This window comes from Pan paniscus, chromosome 2 (genome assembly GCF_029289425.2).
Source record: "Pan paniscus chromosome 2, NHGRI_mPanPan1-v2.0_pri, whole genome shotgun sequence".
NCBI lineage: Eukaryota > Metazoa > Chordata > Mammalia > Primates > Hominidae > Pan > Pan paniscus.
Genome location: NC_085926.1, coordinates 15,631,127 through 15,650,848, shown reverse-complemented (window position 1 = coordinate 15,650,848; position 19,722 = coordinate 15,631,127). Strand labels below are relative to the sequence as shown.

The 19,722-nt window shown below is 43.4% G+C and overlaps 1 protein-coding gene across 1 annotated transcript in view; it reads right to left on the bottom strand.

The window, feature by feature from the left end:
- Positions 1–19,722, bottom strand: part of BTD (biotinidase) — a 133,567-nt gene that overhangs the window by 68,993 nt on the left and 44,852 nt on the right. The window lies entirely within an intron of this gene.

The following is a 19,722-nucleotide window of genomic DNA, read 5'->3' as shown; positions in this document are numbered from 1 at the left end:
TCTTAACCCACTAATCACTGCTGACATGCAATCTGGTCTTTGTTGAAATTGTTGATTTTGAAGTTGAGACACACACTGAATACTAAATTATGTAAGTTCCCCTCATTTTATTCTCCTAGATTATTTTTAGGAGAAACATGTAAATCTGACTGCAACAGGTGTTTATTGAACACCTGCTATGTGCCAGGAACTGTGCTAGGCTCTTGGCATGCAGCAGTAAAGGGGGAGGTAACATAGTTTGCCCTCAGGAGTGGATCCTAAAAGAATGATGTCTTCTTACATTTCAGTTGCTGTTGCCACCTAACCACCCCAAATCTAAGTTGTTTAATCACTCTTACTCATGCCTCTGCAGATTGGCTGACATCAGCTTGTGTGGGTGACTGCTTCAAGCTGGGTCTCTGGCTGGGCTTTACTACCTGCTGTGAGTTGTGCTTCCAGTTGCTCCCATCTATGTTCATTCTTGGGCCTGGGCTAAAGTAGAAAAGTTATACAGAAGTTTCCACACTGATGGTAGAAGCACAAGAAGGCAAGCCCAACCACACAAGTATGGTTTGTGCCTTCTGCGTGCATCACATCTGCCAACACTCCACTGGCCATAACAAATCGTGGCCACGCCCTACCTCAGTGGGATGGGGCAGTATTCTCTGCCATTTTGGGGAGTATAGTTTGGGTTCCATTTCCACAGTTAGGCCAAAGTGATGCCAACCGATTTGTTGCTGTTTCAACTTTTCCATGGGAATGCTTGGTAGCCTTTCCTTTATTCCTGTTCCTTCTGTTTTTGTGGTACCCTTACAGTGTGGGTAGTCCAGATATAAAACTGGGCAACAAACATGTATTTTGAGTTGGAATGTTCTTGCTTGGCAGTGCTACTGATTGGTTGGTTGGTGGATCTGCCCTTTTTCAAAGGTAGAAAACCAACCTCTTCCCTACTTCAGTCTCCAGAAGAATGTAGCACCAGTCCCCTCTCTGGTGTGTTAACTGTGTTCATCCTTTTCAAAGCACAACCTAATCTGAAAGAAGATAGGAAAGCTTGGCTAGTGACTACTTTTAAGACAAAAAATGCTGATATCTAGTGCTCTCCCTTCTAGATCAGTTCTCCATCTCTCCCTCTCCAGCACTTAAAAAATGTCTCCATCTCTCTGCTTCATTCCTCTTTTTGTGTTACTTCTCATTTCCTTGTTGTCTCATTCCCCTTTCCCCTATGACTCTTACTTGTCTACTATCTTAGAATTGAAATACCTGTCTACTAGCTTAATTAGAAAAGAAATATTTCCTTAATTTGAAACTAATTTTTTAAAACATTTTATGATCAAGGGAACATGTGCAGGTTTGTTATATAGGTAAACTGCATGCCGTGGGGGGTTAATGTACAGATTATTTCATCACCCAGGTAATAGGCGTCGTACCTAATAGGTAGTTTTTTGAACATCTTCCTCTTGCCACCTTTCACCCTCAAGTGGGCCCTAGTGTCTGTTCCCCTCTTTGTGTCCATGTGTTTTCATTGAAAAAAAATAGTAATTTAATCTTATATTTCTTTCTCTTTACCCTTAAGAAAAATTAAATTTTCATCTTTTTTTTAATCCCTTCATGGAAGCCAACATAAATTTTCATCTTTAAAGCCCAAATGGTCAAAAAGCTTTTGCTAAATGATGTCAGTGAAAATGGCAAGAGGAATGACCTCCGAAAATTAGCTTCTTCATAAGAGCCGTGATAAAACTGGCAAAATTTCTCAGAATCGACTGTTTAGAAGTCTGAAAATTAAAGGCTGTCAGCAATCTCAGGAGCATTTAGTTTCAAGAAAAACTACTGAATCTACCTAAGACCAACAGCCTTGGTCATGTTTTAACTTGGATTAGTTGCCTTTTTCACTGTTCAGCTGTAGAAGCCCTGAAAACTAACAGCCCACATTCCTGTGGGCTAGCAGCCACCAGAAGGAACAAAACAAAGCTAGAGCTCTTTCAAAACCTCATTCTCCATTATTTGACCAATGCACTTAACAACAGAGTATCAAAGTATGTGAGGCAAAAACCGGTAGAACTGCAATGAGAAATAGATGAATCCACTGTCATAGTTGGAGACTTCAACACCCCTCTATCACTAATGGACAGAACCAGCAGGCAGAAAATCAGTAAGGACATAGTTGTGCTTAACACCATCAACCAGCTGGATCTAGTGAACATCGAGACCAGCCTGGCCAACATGGCAAAACCCCGTTTCTACTAAAAATACAAAAATTAGCCAGGTGTGGTGGCAGGCACCTGTAATTCCAGCTACTTGGGAGGCTGAAGCAGGAGAATTGCTTGAACCTGGGAGGTGGAGGTTGCAGTGAGCTGAGATCGCGCCATTGCACTCCAGCCTGGGCAAGAAGAGTGAAACTCTGTCTCAAAAGAAATGTTCTAAAATCAATCATGTATGTGTTCACCTTAGGAAACTAGAGAAAGAAAAGCAAAATAAATACAAAGTAAGCAGAAGACAAGAATTAAGAGTAGAAATCAATGAAATTGAAAAAATATTTCAGTAGAGAAACAACAAAATCAAGACTTGGTTTTTTTTAAAGATTAATAACATCAGTAAAACTCTAGCCAAGCTAAAGGGGGGGAAAAAAGGACACAATATCAGAAATGAGAAGAGACTTCAATACAGAGCAGAGCCCATAGATGTTTAAAGGATAATAAAGGAATATCATGAACAACTTCATGCCAACAAATTTGATAACCTAGATGGATCTTAAAAGACAATTTGCCAAAATGTACACAAGAAGAAATAGGCCTATATCTGAATGGACCTATATCTATTAGAGAAATGGAATCAATAATAACCTTCCAAAACAGAAAGCACCAGACCCAGATGGATTCACTGCTGAATTCTACTGAACACGCAGGGTGAAATTATACCAATTCTCTACAGTGTTTTCCAGAGAGAGAAGCAGAAAGAATATATCCTAACTCGGTCAAGGAGGCCAGCATTACCTCAATTTCAAAACCAAAGATTATAAGAAGACTGTAACCCAGGCGCGGTGGCTCACGCCTGTAATCCCAGCACTTTGGGAAGCCGAGGCGGGCGGATCACCTGAGGTCAGGAGTTGGAGACCAGCCTGACCAACATGGAGAAACCCTGTTTCTAATAATAATAAAAATTAGCCGGGCATGGCGGTGCATGCCTATAATCCCAGCTACTTGGGAGGCTGAGGCATGAGAACCACTTGAACCCGGGAGGTGGAGGTTTCAGTAAGCCAAGATCACGCCATTGCACTCCAGCCTGGATGACAAGAGCGAAACTCTGTCTCAAAAAAAAAAAAAAAAAAAATCAATATTTCTCATGAACATAGATGCAGTAATTCTCAGCAAATCAAGATACTAGCTAGATACAACACAATCATGATAAAAATTCTCAGTAAACTAGGAAAATGGGAACTTCCTCAGCTAGATAAAGAACATCTATTAAAAAAAAAAAAAAAAACTCCAGCCTGGGCAATATGATGAAACCCTGTATCTACGAAAAATACAAAAATTAGCCAGGCATGGTGGCACACACCTGTAGTTCCAGCTGCTCAGGCAGGTGAGGTGGGAGGATTGCTTGAGCACAGGTGGTCATGGCTGCAGTGAGCCATGATCATGCCACTGCACTCTAAGATCAGGAACAAGACATGGATGGCCCCCTTCACCACTGCTTTTCAACATCATACTGGAAGTTTTAGCTAATGCAATATAAGACAAGAAAAGGAAATAAAAAGTATGCAGGTTAGAAAGGAAGAAGTAAAACATTTTCACAAATGACATGATCATTTATGTAGAAAATCAGAATGAATTTTAAAAGTTGGAACTAATAAGTAATTATACCAGTATTGCAAGATACAAGGTTCATATACAAAAATCAATTACTTTCTCATATGCCAGCAGTGAACAGTGAATTTGACATTTAAAACACAATACTATTTACATTTGTACCCAACATACAAAGTACTTAGGGATAAAACTTGTAAAAATGTATAAGGTCTATATGAAGAAAACTCCAAAACTCTATTGGTAGAAATCAAAGAAAAAATAAATGCAGAGATAGTCCGTTCATGAATAAAAAGACTATTTTTAAGATGTCAGTTCTTGCCAACTTTATAGATTCAGTGCAATCTCAATTAAAATCCCAGCAAGTTATTCTGTGGGTATCAACAAACTGATTTTAAAGTTTATATGGAGAGGCAAAAGCCAAGAATAGCCAACACAATATTGAAGGAGACGAATAAAATGAGAGGACTTACACTACCCAACTTACACTACCCATACTATAAAACTACAGTAATCAAGACAGTGTGGTATTGGTCAAAGAATGGACAGATCAGTGGAACAGATAACCCAGAAATAGACCCACATAAATATAGTTAACTGATCTTTGACAAAGGAGCAAAGGCAATGTGACAGAGTGAAGACAGTATTTTCAACAAATGGTGCTGGAATAATTAAGACAACTACATGCAAAAAGTGAATCTAGACACAGATCTTACATCCTTCCCAATAATTAACAAAATGGATCACAGACCTAAATGTAAAATGCAAAACTATAAAACTCTTAGGAGAAAATCTACCTGACCTCGGGTTTCACAATGACTTTTTAGATATAACACCAAAGGCACCACCCATGAAAAATGATAAGCTAGACTTCATTACAATTTTTAAATTTCTGCTCTGTGAGACACTGTCACAGAATGAAAAGGCAAGCCATAGACTGGGAGGAAAAAATTGCAAAAGACGGATAAAGAACTATTATCCAAAATATACAAAGAACCCTTAAAACTCACAAATAAGAACACAAGCAACTTTTAAAATTGGACCAAAAACCTTAACAGGCATCTCACCAAAGAAGATACAGGTGGCAAATAAGCATATGAAAAAATGTTCCACACATCTCATCAGGGAAACAAAATAAGATACCACAACACACCAATTAGAATGGTGGAAATTCAGAACACTGACAACACCAAATGCTAGTGTGGATGTGGAGGAGCTCTTTTTCTTTTTCTTTTCTTTCTTTCTTTCTTTCTTTCTTTTTTTTTTTTTTTTTTTTGAGACAGAGTCTAGCTCTGTTGCCCAGCCTGGAGTGCAGTGGCATGATCTCAACCCACTGCAGTCTCCACCTCCTGGGTTCAAGTGATTCTCCTGCCTCAGCCTCCCGAGTAGCTGGGATTACAGGCATGCGCCACCACGCCCGGCTAATTTTTGTGTTTTTAGTAGAGACGGGGTTTCACCATGTTGGCCAGGCTTGTCTTGAACTCCTGACCTCAAGTGATCTGTCCTCCTTGGCCTCCCAAAGTGCTGGGATTACAGGCATGACCCACCATGCCCAGCTTGGAGGAACTCATTCATTACTGGTGGGAACGCAAAATGGCTCAGCCACTTTGGAAAACATTTTGGTAGTTTCTTACAAAACTAAACATACTTAAACCATATGATCCAGCAATCCTACTCCTGGGAATTTAATATGGCATGCTGGAAAAGGCAAAACTATGGGGGCAGTAAAAAGATCAGCGGTTGCCAGGGGATATGAGGGAGGAAAGGAATAGGCAGAGAACAGAGGATTTTTAGAAGAGCAAAGTTACTCTGTATGATACTTTAAACAAAACCACCTGTAAACTTGCCACTAAGAGATCATAAACCCATAAATTGGTTTTATATTTTCCAAATCTATAACTATGAATATGAGTCATTTTTAAATGGAGTCATATGTCCAGTTTGTAACTTTTTTATTTGCTGTAAATTTGTGTCAACACATTGTATATAAACACAATAAATATGATCCTTGGTGGCTTCTTAGTGTTCAATTGTAAGACATTGGATATGTAGGCTATTGTGTTTTAACATGGATTCAAATGAAATGAAAAGCAGAGGGTTCTGAAACAAGACTAGACCTGTGTCTGGAGTCGAATCAGAAGTGGAAAAGGTCAGTTTTCCTGAGTTGTAATTCCCTTCATGGGTAGCAATGGATGCAAAGAAAACCACATGAATAGCAGCTAAGGTAAAGCACCTTTCCGTATGGCTGGGACAGTATTGCCACGGGTGGGAGGCAAGAAGGAGGGAGCACATGGGCTCTTGGAGCCAGTTGGTCCCAGCAGGAATTCTGGCTCTGCCACTTCCTAGCTGGGTGACCCTGGGCAAATCTCCTAACTTCTCCCCACCACAGTTTTCTTGTCTGTGAAATGAGGACCATAGTACCTCCCTCATGGGGTTGTGGTAGGAATTAAATGAAAAAATACATGGGAAGTGCCTGACACCTAAGCGTCCAGTGAGTGTTCGCTTTTCTTATTCTTGCTTATATTTTCCACTGGGTTTATGGGAAGAATTAAATGAAATAATAAACAGTCTAGAATCTGAACGCTGTCACTTTTTGGCTGTGTGACCTTTGGGCAAATAATTTAACCTCCCTGAACCTCAGATGTCCTATCTATGAAATGATAGGACACTCATCAGTAGGATGACCTATCACAGGATACTAGGAAAGTCATCCTACTGATCTCACAGCACTGCTGGAGAGTGAAGGGAAGACTGCATATAACGGACTTGGCACACTGCCTAGTATGTGGGACACACTCCTGAAAGGCATCTTAGAAAAGAGGGATTTGCTGCTCTGACATTCAGTTCCCTAATCTACATGGTCATCTTAGAGTGAATAGAAGTCGTTAATGATAAGGAAACGGATAAAAATTTGAAATATTAACTCTGTTAGTCTGGGTCCTCCAAAAAGCAGATGTCAAGACAGTTTTAAACATGCAAGAATTTTACTAGAGAAAGCGCCTAGTAAAAGGAAATAGAGATGTGAAATGTGAAAGGAAATAGAGATGATGGAGCCAGGGGTGGCTGGAAAGCTGTCAAACCACAATGCAAGTCTAACCCCAGCGAAGGAGGTTAAGATCAAAGGTTGAGTGGGAACATCCTACCTGCCATGTGTGTCTAATGAACATTTGGCAAAGCACTTGGGAGTCTTTGAACTGAAGTGAGCCACTGACCTAGAGTGCCCCCCTTCCCAGGTATGGATCTGCCTTATTATCCCCCCCACACTCAGTCATGGATGAGAAGCCACGTGTGGAAGCACGACCTTCATTATAAGCACAGCAATGGATTTCAAACTGCACCAGGAACCCTAGGTCATTATGCTTCCTAGAGTAGAAGGTGTGTGAGATATACTAATTTTGAGTTAGGATTCTTGGGCCCATAGAGCCCTGGAGATGCCCTCAACCTTTATAAACTTGATTCAAGCATTTACTGAGAATGTACTAGGTCCTGGGAGTCTTGCTCAGCACCAGCCCCAGGCCTAATGGAGTTTACAACCTGATGGGGAACTGGACATGGGGACAGATACATACAGCCCCCTGTGATCAGTGGGAGGCAGCAGGGCTGTGTGGTCAAATTTGTGGACTTTTGAGGCAGACAGGACAACCTGTGTGATTTTTGGCAAGTTACATAACCTTCCTGAGTTTTCATCGACTCTGTCAAATGTGAATGGGAAGACTCCATGGTTCTGGTATAAATGAGATGAGTTGATTCCCAAAAGTATTCTGCAGAAAGGGAGTGACATAGTAAGTACTCAATAAGCTATTCTAGAGGAATGCATTGAATACAGATTGGAGAGCAGTTCGTTTTCCCAGAAGAGTCAGGGAAAACTAAAGGGATAAGGTAGCATTGAAGGTGTGCCTTGCCTGGGAGGACTGAGCTCAGTTCCTCAAAGTGTCAAGCAGCCTTGCTATTGGGCAGGGTAGCTTCCACTCTGTGTTGTTAGGGGATCTTGGATTAAAGGGGTTTGACTCACTCTGAATATCCGGTTTAAAAAAAAAATCGGTCTGAAGTTTGGGCAAGATAAAAGTGGGCTACATGTACAAAGGCTATACCTGAGTGCCTGGCAAGATTGCCTTGGTACTAATTTCCATGGCACCCAAACGTTCCATTGTTCCTGTGGGGCAGCATGGCGTCACTCAATTAACAGGTGCTGGAAAGAGATATTCTCTCACTAACCAGGTAATAGCCATCAGGGGGCTGAAACACATGTTCCACGCAGAACAGGGCTTTGTTAGCTGTGCCATCTGTAACTTGTCCATAGGACACTGTGGACAGGAGCACCAGTGTAATTTGTATTCTCTCTCTGAACTCTGAAATTCCCTCCATTTTCTTTTTCTTTTTCTTTTTTTTTTTTTTTTAGATGGAGTCTCACTCTGTCACCTCAGGCTGGAGTGCAGTGGTGCAATCTTGGCTCAATGCAACCTCCACCACCCCGGTTCAAATGATTCTCCTGCGTCAGCCTCCCGAGGAGCTGGGATTACAGGTGTGCACCACTATGCCCAGCTAACTTTCGTATTTTTAGTAGAGATGGATTTTCACCACGTTGGCCAGGCTGGTCTCCAACTCCTGACCTCAAGTGATCCACCCACCTCGGCCTCCCAAAGTGCTGGGATTACAGGGGTGAGCCACCACGCCCGGCCCCCTCCAACTGTTTTGTCAACCTATTATATCTTGGGTTTCTGGTATTCCTTTTTTTTTTTTTTTTCAGTGTTGCTTGAAGACTTTTATATTGTTTGCAAGATTCATGCCTAGAGAAACTGACAAAGATTCCTGTGGAAGGTGCCCTCGAACAGTCCATCACTCACCCATAGGCACAATCTTCTGAGCCCACAGCAAAAAAGCAGCTGGGACCATCCCCACCCCAGAAGGGTGCTTACCTGGAATATGGAAAGGCTACTTACTTGCATAGTGCTTGTAATGTGCCTTACCATTGCTGTAATAATTACATGAAGTTATGATAATAAATAGCCTAATTAGCTCATTAATTTCCCATGTACAAACTGCTTATGTTCAAAACCTAGCTCACATACAGCTCTGGGGGGGATTGAGCCAGTTGTTCAGCCTCTCTGTGTCTCAGTTTCTTCATCTGTAAAATGGGATTAATAAAGATATCTATCTTACAGAGTTATTGGAAAGATTAAAGGAGCTACTATGCCTGCTAAGCACTCAATAAATAAAAACTGACATCAGTACAGCAGCCTACTTTGAGGTAGACTTTAAATAGCCACAAATTCTTTTACACTCCTCCCACTGATGAGTGGGCTCTGTATTTCCTCTCCTTGAATCTAGAAGGGTGCTGTAGCAACTTTACTGATAGAATATGGCAGAAGTGCCACTGTGCCTGTTTCTGGCCACAGCTTTAAGAAATTGGCAGCTTCCTCTTCCTGTCTCTTATAATACCCTCTCTGGGAAACCTGAGATGTCTTGTTAGAAGTCTGACTATCCTCAGACCAGCATGCTGAAAGGCCACATGGAGAGGCCCAGAGGAGCCTTCCAGCTGCCCTGTCAATGTGCCAGGGACCTGAGTGGAGAAACTACCCTGGAAGTGGGTTCTCCATCCCCCACCACTCTGGCCAGAAAGAGGTGGGCTGCATAATTGAGTCCTTCCCAAATTCATGAGCAAAATAAAATGGCTGTTCAAGCCATTAAGTTTCATAGTTGAAACTTAGAAACTAAGTGGAACTTACTTAGTGAAACTTAAGTTAGTGGAACTTAATGAAATGAAGTGACACTTATGCACTTAGCAATAGATAATCACAACACTGATTAAGAAAATCTAAACATATTAAACAAATGAATGAGTTGGGAGGGGGTGGCTAGCCTCCAGCCCGGAGGGAGAGGATTCATATTACAAATTGAGTCTTTGTTTTTGTTTTATAAAATATTCTATGTTGGATATAAAAATGCTCTAGGAATAAGTGCTCAGTGCCGCAAAGTAAAACCAGCACTCAGGCAAAAGTTTTCTCAGCAAGGCAATTTACTTCTGCAGAAGGGTGCCACTTGAGTCAATCAAGATTGCAAGAGCACAAAGAACAAAGGAGACCAGGCAGTTTTTATATCCTTAATGCAATCCCTACCTCTGTGTCCCTCCCGCATGAGCTGGGGTCAGACTGCGCAATCTGAGCTGACCTGACTGGCTACTTGGAAATATTTTTCTAAATATGGAGGGGAAGGGGACGTGAGGTACAGTGGTGAAGTGTGTGAGACATGCAGTTTGAGGGGAACAATGGGTGCAGGTAATCAAGGGAACAGATGTGAGGTATTGATTAGAACTGATGGGAAGGGGGTAGGCTATTTTACAATAACTAGGGGCAAGGAGGAACAGAAAAGTTGAGGTTTGAAAACAAAGGTCAAGGAAGTTAGCAGGCTAAATCTTTAAAGAGAAACTCAGAGAAATTCATTGTATCTTACATCTATAATAATAACAAAGTAGGCTGGGTGCAGTGGCTCATGCCTGTAATCCCAGCACTTTGGGAGGCCGAGGTGGGTGGATCACTTGAGGTCAGGAGTTTGAGACCAGCCTGGCCAACATGGTGAAACCTTGTCTCTACTAAAAATACAAAAATTAGCCAGACATGGTGGCGGGAGCCTGTAATCCCAGCTACATGGGAGGCTGAGGCAGGAGAATTGCTTGAACCCGGGACGCAGAGGTTGCAGTGAGCTGAGATCATGCCACTGCATTCCAGCCTGGGCAACAGAGTGAGACTCTGTCTCAAAAACAAAACAAAGTAAAAAACAACAAAGTATTCTCTGTCATACATGAATACTGTTTCGTTTCTTATTTACTATTAGAAAAAGCATAATTTACAACTAGAAAACAATGAGAGTCTCCAAGGATATTTGAGCTGAAATCATCTCATGTAGCCCCCTCTTTTACAGAGAGAGGACCTTAGGCCTTGAGAGGCACAGGTACATGGCTGAGGTCACACAACAATTTCAAAGCAAGCCAGGCCTGGTCTCTGGGCTCCCAAGCCAGCGCATTCAAAATCTGGGTTTATTTTTTCACTTCTTATTTTTTATGTAAATTTGTAGGAATAAATCTGTTTTGTGACATATGTCCCTTTTACTATTCAATATACACTGCACCAAGGAAAGATCTGAAACAATTTTCAGGGGCCAGTAGAACACAAGGGCCACATTTTGTGGTATTAATTGCAAAACAATGAAGTTCTTCACCCTTTTCAGATTCATTTATAAATGCCAAAATACTGGCTTTTATTATAAGTATCTTTATATTCCATCAACCTAATAATTTTCCTTACATACGTCAAACTCCCAGCATGCTTCAACCCCTAATATGCAGCAATTTAGAGGATATGCACATTATAATTCAGAGGACACAGCCTTCTTTGTTCTTCTAATAGTTACTAAACAATTTGGATTGCAACCATTCTTTGAAGATGTGCGTGTTTACTGAAAACAAAGCCTTTCTGTTGTGCATGAATGTAGGGGCTTTTCCTCCTGTGGCTTTGACGTGTCTGATGTCTTTTAAAAACTGATGCAGGCCGGGCGCGGTGGCTCATGCCTATAATCCCAGCACTTTGGGAGGCCAAGGTGGGCAGATCATCTGAGGTCAGGAGTTTGAGACCAGCCTGACCAACATGAAGAAACCCCGTCTCTACTAAAATACAAAATTAGCCGGGTATGGTGGCACATGCCTGTAATCCCAGCTACATGGGAGGCTGAGGCAGGAGAATTGCTTGAACCCGGGACGCAGAGGTTGCAGTGAGCCAAGATCATGCCATTGTACTCCAGCTTGGGCAACAAGTGCAAAATTCCATCTAAAAAAAAAAAATTAGCCAAGTGTGGTGGCAGATGCCTGTAATCCCAGTTATTCAGGAGGCTGAGGAAGGAGAATCACTTGAACCCGGGAGGCAGAGGGTGCAGTGAGCCAAGATTGCCACAGAGTGAGACTTCATCTCAAAAACAAAAAAACAAAAAAAAGGATGCAGGACTATATTAGAAAATGTTAAGCTTAACATGAATAATTCCAAAGAAATGTTTTGGTTTTTGTCCCTTAAACTGCTATTATAGATTTTTTTATTGTTATTTTTCCCTTAAATAGCTATTTATTACATTCCCCTCAGTGAGTCCTCATGGCTTGGACATGAGGTGTGACTGACTTAGGAGGAGGTGAAGCATCTGAAAACCTGTCATCAGCCAGAAGAATCATTTTAAATGACCATGTTATTCCCCTGCCTAATCCCCTGCAATGCTGTCTGCCCACATAAACCCTAATTCTTCCCCCAGCCTGCAGAGCCTGCAGAACCAGCCAATGCCCTCTCCCCTGACTCCATGCTCCTTCCCTCCCCTTCACTTGCCCCAGTGCCCAATGTTGCCTTACTGGCCTTTTACATTTTTAAACTTGTTAGTTCTTCAAATACTGTTGTAGCCATTTGGAAAAATAAAATCTGCACAAATATCTTTTAGCAATTTGTTTTGGGGGTTGTGTGTGTATTTAAATCCTATGTTTATATGAACACTAGGTGATAATAAGCTCTCACAGTCTTGGCCGGGCGCAGTGGCTCACGCCTGTAATCCCAACACTTTGGGAGGCCAAAGCAGGCGGATCACTTGAGATTCAGCCTGGCCAATATGGAGAAACCCTGTCTCTATTTTAAAAAATAAATTTTAAAAAACAGTAACAGTCTTATGTGACTTTGCATCCTCCACAATTTCTAGCACAGTATTTTACATGGAACTAATGCTTAACTTTCACACATGATTTTTTGAGAGTTGCAAGACATCCATAGTCGGATCAACAATTTTTAAAGAATTAGAACACCCCCAAAGTTATACCTTATCTTACAAATCACATTATACATAATTACATCTTTCTTTAATTATCAAAGAATCACTTTAGAACATTAGAGTTCTTCCAGATCACTGAATAGGAATTTCAACCATTATATTCCAGTACTTAGAGAAAATGTAAATATAATTGCCTTTAGTCAAACAAAACAAAAATAATATATTTGGATGATGAACAAGTCACCCAGAAAGGGCTGAAAATTAGCATGACAGGGAGAGAAAACATTTCTGGGTTGGCGACGTGGAAACACTGGCTGTGCGTTAGTCCAGGTGTGGGAATTCCAGGCTCGTCCTATGTTGCTGGGATTCTGTTTAGTCTCAGGCAAGGACTTGCCTTCCAGGCCTTAGTTCCTTCTTCTGTAAAATGGACACACTTGCCTGTTTCAGAGGACTGAGGTGATGATTAAGACCCGTGCACCTGCTTTGGTATGCACCGCATTAGACAGTGGGCTCACACTTGATTAGGATCGGAATCACCTGGAGGACTTGTTCAACACAGATTGATGGGCCCTACTCCCAGAGAGTCCGATTAAGTTGATCTGGGGTGGAGCCCAAGAATTTGCATTTCCAACAATTTCCCAGGTGCTACTGGTGCTGCTGCCTGGAGCCCACCTTTTGAGAGCCCCTGGTCTGCACCATACCAGGCTGTTGGATAACTCTGTCTGGGGTGGATTAGACAAAATTCCGCGGGCAGGAGGTTTTCCTGGCCGCTGTCAGAATACCTCCTCTAGAACTTCCGATTTCAAAGCAACCAAGTTCTGTTCAGCATGGACCCTTCTTTTTGTTGTTCTCCCTCTATCTGAGAACATCTCCCTGTTGCATTTTGCTATTCAAAACCAGAAGAAAAGAGAGTAGATGTAGATGATTTCTGGCTTTGTGTAACCCAACAAATAACAGCCACTAATAGCACTTGATATATATATAGTGGGAGAGATACCTGTATAGGAGCAGTCAGGATAGCTGGGAGATTGAGTGTTGGATGAACTTTAACTTGGATGTGGGAGATTAAGGTGCTGGTAGCAAGATTATTGTATTAGTTTTCTATTGCTGTATAATAAATTACCTCAAAACCTAGGATTTTAAAACAACACACATTTATATTTTATAGTTTCTGAGACTTAGGAAATCAAGAGTGACTTCGTGGGGTGGTTCTGGCTCAGGGTCTCTCATGAGGTTGCAGTCATTTCCCAGGGCAGTGGTCATCTGGAAGCTTGACTGCAGCTGGAGGACCCACTTCCAACATGGCTCGCTCATGCAGCTAGCTGGTGGCTGTTCCTTGCCAAATGGGCCCGTCCATAGGGATCCTTGGGAGATGGCAACTGGCTTTCCCCAGAGGGAGGGACCCAAGATAGCAAGTGAGCAACCAAGATAGAAGCTGCAGTATCTTTTTTTTTTGGAGACGGAGTGTCGCTCTGTTGCCCAGACTGGAGTGCAGTGGTGCTATCTCAGCTCATTGTAACCTCCGCCTCCCGGGTTCAAGCGATTCTTCTGCCTCAGCCTCCCGACTAGCTGGGACTACAGGCATGTGCCACCACGCTGGCTAATTTTTGTATTTTCAGTAGAGACAGGGTTTCACCATATTGGCCAGACTGGTCTTGAACTCCTAACCTTGTGATCCGCCAGGCTTGGCCTCCCAAAGTGCTGGGATTATAGGCGTAAGCCACCGTGCCCAGTCTGCAGTACTTTTTATAACCCAATTTCAGAAGTAACATGCCATCGCATCTGCCATATTTTATTGGTTACACAAAACGACCCCAGAAAAATGTGGGAAGTGTTGCACAACGGATACCAGCAGGTGGGGAGCACTGGGGGCTAATCTTGAGACTAGCTACCAAGGTTATTTTCATTAAGAAGCTTCTCTCTCCCCTAACTCCTCTATTTCTTCTCAAATGAACTGGTCCATGAGCTTGCAAAATGTTCTGGAAGAACCATGCCAGGGCTGCATTTATCTTCCCTGCATACTCTACCCCTCTCCATTCTGTTCTGTGACCCCCCAACACTGACTTCTAGATAGCACCAACCAGATTCTCTTGTCCTCTGCTTTCCTGTTGGGTCCAGCCAGTGGGAAGCCGCAGCAGGAGTCAGGAGCAGAGAAGAGAGAGGAGACAGGATATGGATCGCCTGTCACACCACTATGGTCTGGCTGTCTCTCTCACAGCCCCTGCTCCCGCCAGCCTGCTCTCTCCATAAGCTTCCCTCTCCCGCTTCTGGTAACCATTTCAGCCCTTCACACCTTCAGGCCTGGGGTGCTCATAGCTCCTGCTGTCGCTGGCCCCTGGGTAGTGCATTATCCTTTCTGGGTTCCCCTACATCCTGCCCACACCTGTGTAAATCACTCTGTTCTTAAGCTCTCCTCAATTAATCAAGATTTGCAGTCTCCCTCCTGCTATGGCCCTTACGGCAGCAATACCTGACTGGCATCACAGTGAAATTTCTGCTCAGAGGAAAAAAGCCTCGTGGACATTTACTGTTTTGGCCCAACTATATCCCACTCCCCTTCCCCTGGTAACGCTGTCCCAGTGTTCCCCTGGGAAACAGTCCCCACCCCTCAATCCATGAATTTCAGGTCAGAGCTAAGCCTATCATCCCTCACCCTAATAGTGGCCATGTGACTCAGTGCTGGCTGATCAGAATATCACAGCCCTGGCCGGGTATGGTGGCTCACACCTGTAATCCCAGCACTTTGGGAGGCTGAGGCAGGCGGATCACGAGGTCAGGAGATCGAGGCCATCCTGGCTAACATGGTGAAACCCTGTCTCTATAAAAATACAAAAAATTAGCTGGGCATGGTGGCACGTGCCTCTAGTCCCAGCTACTCGGAAGGCTGAGGCAGGAGAATCGCTTGAACCCGGGAGGCAGAGCTTGCCGCGAGCCGAGATCATGCCATTGCACTCCTGCCTGGGCGACAGAGCAAGACTCCATCTCAAAAAAAAAAAAAAAAAAAAAGAATATCACAGCTCTCTGGCTGATCATTGATTCAGGATGGGCATGTGCCCTAAGCAAGAGCCCAGGTTGTTCATCTCTGAGACTTTAATTAGGGACTGTGTAAAAAGAGGAGCTTCTTCTCTAGAGCTGCTGAGAGGGGCAGATGAAGCCTAGAACTGTCATGGCCATTGTTGCAACTACACGAGAGTCTGTCTGTGGGAGAAAATGATAAAGAAGAGTGCAGAGTAGAGTGTGATACTGTGTCCAGAGACATCATTTGAGCCCCTAGATTCAGCAATGCCTGAAGAGAATTTATTCTTAGACTCCCCAGTTACGAGTTAATATATTCTCTTTTTTTTTGCTCAAACAAAAAGAAAAAGATGAAGAGGAGAAGGAGAAGGAAAATGAGAAGAAAAGTTATCTACAAAAAAATTATATATGCATGATGCCTAGAGTTCATATATTGGTAATTTCATTTTTAACGGTGCAGCTGTTATTCAGATTTTCGTTTTACTGCAGTACTGAACACAAAAATAAAAAGACTTTCCAAACGGAAATAATGTTTTGTTGGTTTTTTTCTCAGCCTGAGAAACATTCTAAACATTCTTTGTGACTACCTATTCATTCATTCATTCATTCATTCATTCAGCAGTCAGCAAGCATAGAGCAGATTTTGTAAGCCAAGACAGCGCCATGCTGAACGCGGCAGAGGCAAAAGATGAATAGGACACTGGCTCTGGTCTTAGAGGGTGGGTCTCCGTGGAGTCACGATAAAGATGCAAATCCAAGACTCAGCACATATTTGCATGTGGGCAATTCATTAATATCTCTCTGTCAGTTTTCCCCATCTGTAAAATAGCTGTAGCAAACCTTCTTTAGGGCTCATGGCAGTTAAGGGAGACCATTTATGTGCATCCAGCACAGAGCTGTCACTCACTACTAGGTGGCTACTCTAGGCATGGCTCATGTTCCGGCAGAGGGAACTCAGATAAATAGTTCAATGAGAAAGGGCTCTGTGAACTGGGAATGGGAAACACCAGTTCAAAAAGTGGAAGAGTCACAAGCTGTGATGAGAGAGTAGACCTTGAAGGATGGATGAGTGTTCATCAGAAGACGCCATTTCAAGCAGACAACAGTACAGGGGCCAGACTGTGCTCAGCACACTGGAGGAGCTTAAAGAAGTAGCTATGGCTGGACCAGAAACCCAGGTTCACAGTAAGGGCCATCATGTGAGCTCAGAGGTCAGGCGGAGCTGAGGCTGTGCAGAATGTGAACTTTGGCCTGAGGAACAGCAACTGTTGGGAGGTGAGAAACGGAAGAGCTGTGATTTGGATTGAGCAGAGTGGCAGCCCATCTGCAGGATGGTACCCAATGAGGTTCACCTCTGGGCATCTAACACCCTCTGTCTCTTTCCATAGGGAGCAGGGCTGACCTGTGTAACTCAATAAGATGGTGCCAAATGATGCAGTGTGACTTCTGAGACTAGTTAATAAAAGACATCATGGCTCCACCTGTGCTCTCTTGGATCATTTGCTTCAGGGGAAGCCAGGGGCCACATCATGAGGACACTCAGCTATCCCTATGGAAAGACGCAAGTGGTGAGGAACTGAGACCTTTTGCTAGCAGCCAGCACCAACGTGCCAGCTGTGTGAATGGGCCATTTTGCAAGTGGTCCTCTGTATTTGTTTCCTAGGTCTGCCATATCAAAGTACCCTGAACTGGGTGGCTTCAAACAACAGAAACTTATTGTCTCATAGTTGTGGAAGCTGGAAATCCAAAATCAAGGTGTTGGCAGAGCCACGCTTCTTCTGAAACCTGCAGGGGTGGGTTGTGTGTGGGGAGTTGTTTCTTGCCTCTTCTAATTTCTGGTGTTTGTTGGCAAGCAATTTCTGGTGTGCCTTGTCTGGTAGAGGCATCCCTGTGATCTCTGCCCCTGTTGTCACATGGTCATCTTCTCCCTGTGTGTGTGTCTTCTCCTCTTCTGATAAGGACATGTCATATTGGATTAAGGGCCCAGTTACTCTAGTGTGATCTCATTTTAACTTATATCTTCATTGCATCTGCAAAGACCCTATTTCCAAATAAGGCCACATTCTGAGCTATTAGGGGTTAGGACCACAACGTATCTTTTTTGGGGAAGACGCAATTCAATCAATAATATTCTCCAAATCCAGTGAGGCCTTCAACCGGCTGCAGCCTTGGTTGATATCTTGACTGTCACCTCGGCTGACATCTTGACTGTAGCCTCATGAGAGACCCGCTTTCCTGCCCCACAGAACTGGGTGAATTAACAATGTCCATGCTTGTTTTACGCCATTAAGTTTTGGGGCACTTTGTTATGTGGGAATAGGTAACTAACATTCAAAGGGAGGTTAGGGAATGAAAGACTGAAGCCAGGAGACCAGGACCTTTCTCTGGCCTGAGAAGCAACATGGCCTCCCAAGTAGTCCTACTCACAGATCTTCAGGCCACATCAGCTCTTGTCTCAAATCTAGGCCTTTGTGCACAAAACATTTCATACTTTTATGCCTTTCTATTTTGTCCTATATAAATCCACTTTGTTGAGAAATTGTTCTTTGAGCGGTCATTTCACTTGAGCGGTTCTGAGTTTCATTGAGAATCAGAGTGGCCGACTCACCATCGGTCCTCTCTGAGGAGATCTTCTGTGCAGGGACACCTCCTGGGCTACTAGCCAGTGCTCTGTTGGGCTGGCCTTGGGCTGGGTGCCTCCTCCTGGTTCAATATACCATGGCTGGGGGGTGGGGGCACAGGTACCAAGCAGGGCCACCTGTGGGGAAAAGTGGCCTGGGTGGGTTTCCCTCAGCAGGGGCTCTGGACAGGCCTGTGTCTTGAGAGCAGACATGGTGGGCTCTGGGACTTGGCAGTCTGTGAGGAGGCCTGGTTTTTTCCTCTCTAAGAACAGGGCTTTTAAATCCAGTGTGAATACAGCTCACTGTGCCTCTCACTTCCCGTGTGAGAAAAACCACAGAAAAGCACAGCTGCACCTACATGAGCAACCACGCAAACCAAGCTACTTCCCCCAAGTCTGGTTTAGCCAAAAATGCATTTGATTTCCTGTCTCCATGTTGTGGTCAAGATTGCCATTTGCTTCCTGAGTTTCAGGATCACAATCGACAAAAACATAATCACAACCATTAGTCATAGATATATTTTTTCCCTGAAAATGATTTATTTTCCCGTCCTCTACTTTGTTCTGTCATCTGGCAGCTACTTCTTTTAATTGTAAAAATTACTTTGTTCTACCACCATTAGTTGCTTTTCCCCTCATTTCTACTTCACGAGCAATTCATTCTAAATTGTTGGTAGAAAATAACTCAGGGAAAGTTCGTGGTGCTCTGCCCAGAAGGGCAGAATGAGGATCCTGCAGGTGCTGATTAGATGTTTACTGGGTGAAGTAGTTCTGCCAAGTCTGTATTTAGCGCTGGCCTCTCTTTCTCAGGCTTATTTGAATCATCTTGGCATAAAGCAATGATATGCATTTTTAGGTAATTTCTGTCTCCCTGGGGTTTGAGGCAGGGAAGCAGGCTGGGCGGTGGATAGCCACATCTGGGGCCGCTTCTGGACTGCCAGCTCACGCCTGGTGGGAGCTGCACTGGGCGAGAAAGCGAACTCCGTCATCTGGTGGGAGAGGTCCTGCTCCCCTTCCAGAGGGACTTCCTAGGGCGTGGGGAACCCAGGGCTTGCTCAGGAATTCCAAGTCCTTCCTGCTTATTCCCTGAAGACTTGACTCATCCCAGACCTTTTCGAGGGATCAGTGAGTCAGCAGGGGCTGGTGCTGGCTCTGCTTTTTCCCACATGGTTTATTCAACATGCATTCTATGAATACAAAACCGAGGCCCAAGGTCTCCCCAGTGAGGAGTAAATGGTGAGGCCATGCATGGAAACCCCATCAGTCTGACTGCAGAATCCACGTTGTTAATTGTCCTGCCTAAAAGCCAGAAAAGGATCTGGAGGCCTACACCGTGGGGGAATAGGGAGATCATTTCATTTTTCTTGCTTTATAAAATCGTGTGATGTTTAAGCATATACTGTTTAAAAAAACTAAAAAGGAGTTCAAACTAAACGGCCACATTTAAGAGGCAAATCACTGAAGACTAATTATCCATTCTGTACTTAAAAAATGATCTGAAACAGCTACTAGGCA